Source organism: Schistosoma mansoni, chromosome 7 (assembly GCF_000237925.1).
Source record: "Schistosoma mansoni strain Puerto Rico chromosome 7, complete genome".
Lineage (NCBI taxonomy): Eukaryota > Metazoa > Platyhelminthes > Trematoda > Strigeidida > Schistosomatidae > Schistosoma > Schistosoma mansoni.
This window is the reverse complement of record NC_031501.1, coordinates 8,249,610-8,252,767: the sequence shown is the minus strand read 5'-3', so window position 1 is coordinate 8,252,767 and position 3,158 is coordinate 8,249,610.

Here is a 3,158-nt window from a genome sequence, read left to right as displayed (position 1 = left end):
GTACCCATTTCAGTGGCGTTTTAACCCTGATAAGTTCATGATTTTTAACGTAACTACCTGAATTAACTATTGATTTGATTGATCACTCTTAGAAAGGAACATTGTTGAAAATACTGAGCGACGACAAGAGAACTTTATTTTTTTTAAAAATCGGAAAGGGCGTGAGAGAATTCGGATACATGACTGTGTTTCATTTTCTCTGAAGGGGTATCTTATATTAGGCTACGAAACTTGAAAAATACAATTTTCTTATTGTAAGGTTAAAACAACAAATATATATTCATTATTCGCTGGATAATATTTCGCATACTGACACACTAAGGTTACGTGATACAAATTGAAACTCCACCTGTAGGTCTTCTAGAGTTACTGCCGGTCCCAAGCCCGGGTAATTTAATAGAGTTGGCCATGGGGTTAGCTACCTCATCCCTTAGTAAAACTAACTCGCTAAAAAACACTGACCAGAAAAAATAATTTAAACCTTTTAAACTCTGCCCTGGGAGTTGAAGGATTAATTATGACGCCTCATGGTGAAAGCCGACATTTTTCGAAAGTCACGAGGCCGATGCACATTCTAACAACCAGAGCAGCACTATTTATGGGTAAATGGAACGTCCGGACAATGTGAGAGACAAGGAAGACCAGTCAAATAGCAATGGAAATGAGGAGATACAACTTGACAGTACTCGGAATCAGCGTAACTCATTAGGCACAGGCTGGACAACAAAGGCTAAGTACAGGAGAGATTCCGCTGTATTCCGGTCACGAAGGAAGAGTGATATACACACTCAGAGAGTTGCTCTAATACTGTCCAGAGAAGCTGGAAATGCACTTGTAGGATAGGAATCTCATGGTTTCAGGATAATAAAAGCATCATTCAGAACAAAGAAGGAAGGAATCACAAGGAATGTTATCCAATGTTATGCACCCACTAATGATAGCAACAACGATTATAAAGATCAGTTCTATGAAAGGCTGAAATCAATTATAGCGAAGTACTCACGAAAGGACCTCACCATCCTGATGGGAGATCTGAATGCTAAAGTTGGAGTGGACAACACAGGATATGAAGATATCATGAGATGACATGGACTAGGAGAGTGAAATGAAAATGGGGAGAGACTTGCAAACCTATGTGCATTCAACAAATTGGTAATAGGCGGCACAATATTCCCACACAAGCGCATACACAAAGCTACATGGATCTCGCCCGACCACACCACAGAGAACTAGATGGATCACATATGTATCAACAAAAAATTCCGAAGGTCAATGAAAGATGTGAGAACCCGGAGAGGAGCTGACATAGCTTCAGATCACCACCTGGTTTTGGCCAAGATGAGACTGAAGCTAAAGAAATACTGGACAACTGGACAAACAGCACTACAAAGGTTCAATACAGTCTTCCTTCGAATTCAAGATAACTCTCAACAACAGGTTCCAGGCTCTACTGGATCTACTGGAAGAACAAGAACCTACTTTGGAAGACAACTGGAAGCGATTAAAGAAGCATCAACTTTAACGTGTCAGGAGGTTCTTAAGAAACACCATCATAAGGAATGGATTTCTATGGAAACCCTTAACAAGATCCAGGAGAGGAAGAACAAGAAACTAGCAAGTAACAGCAGTCGAACATGAGCAGAGAAATTCAAGGCGCAAGCAGAGTGCACAGAAGCAAACGAGCAAGCAAAGAAAAGCATTAAAGCTGACAAGCAGAAATACATGGGAGTACTAGCAACGACGGCGGAAAAAGCTGCAAGAGAAGGGAATATGAAACAACCATATGATACGACGAAGAAATTGGCAGTGAGATACAGTAAACCAGGGAGACAAGTCAAGGACAAAGAAGGAAAGACAAACACAGAGATTCAAGAACAGAGGAAAAGATGGGCAGAATACTTCGAGGAACTGCTGAATAGGCCAGCTCCATTTAATCCACCTGACATCGAAGCCGCACATACTGATTTTCCTATAGATGTCACTCCATCAACGATCGAAGAAGTCAAGATGGCCATCAGACAAATCAAAAGTGGGAAAGCGGCAGTACCCGACAATATACCAGCTGAAGCACTGAAGCGAATCGTGTGGTTATTGTCTGTAGGTCAAATCAAAGCCTATAATAAGAGGAAAATAAATATACATAATGCAGGTTTTTGATATTTATACAATAAGAATATATGTATAATATGAGTTCATTGATAGGTGTAAGTAGTTACCCACAGATTATTCTTCACTCGAATATGAAAAATATCAACAACATGTATTAATTTCAAATGTTCCCATGCAAGGATGGGTCAAACTATTGGGAGTTTAATAGCATAGCAAAATAATATTGATAAGTTTAAAAATGGATGAATATCTGCCAAGCAAACGGAATATCTGTATACAATGGAAACATGAGTAATACATTAATGTAAAAGAATATATCTGTAAAATAATGACGATTGAATGTTAAGCAAATCGAAAATTTCACTCGATAATCTGGGTCGAACCTTTCTAGGGGAATTGTTCTATCCGGGCAAAGGATAAGTTAAACGTTACCGTTAGGATCCGTTTGCAGTATTTTATGAAATAAGTTTTTATCATATAACTATTAGGGAACTACGTTATATGCTTATTCATATTTCTTTTATAATGAACTTTTAGTTCAGCTATTGACTATTATTATTGTTGGGATGATCATGCAAAATTTCTCGCAATCGACATGACAAGCACATGAAACATTGAGGAGCATTTCATCCAATCAGTGTTTGATTAGATGTTTTGTTGGTAACATAACGAAAATGAAAAGTCACATGTAGAGATTCTGACTGGCTGATTAGTACACTGCTACTATGTTTAGCAGTATTCTAGAATTTTCAGTAACACCCAAGGACTCTTAAATTACTATAAAAACCCCATATTTTCTGTACATAAATGAACCTTGGAGTAAAGTGCTTCCCACATATTTTGTGCCTTTTCTCTCGTCTTCAAGTCGCTGCGTAGTTCTAGCTTGGGGGTTACGAAACTAGCTTGGGATCCGAATACAGCTTTCAATCTACAAGACGTATCAATTATACGATTACCCATTCATAAGCTTTACCCAGTTCACCAACTACAGTCTCTCAAAATCACGGTCACTTTTTGTTTTGAACCTGTACAATTGTTATTTTTCATTT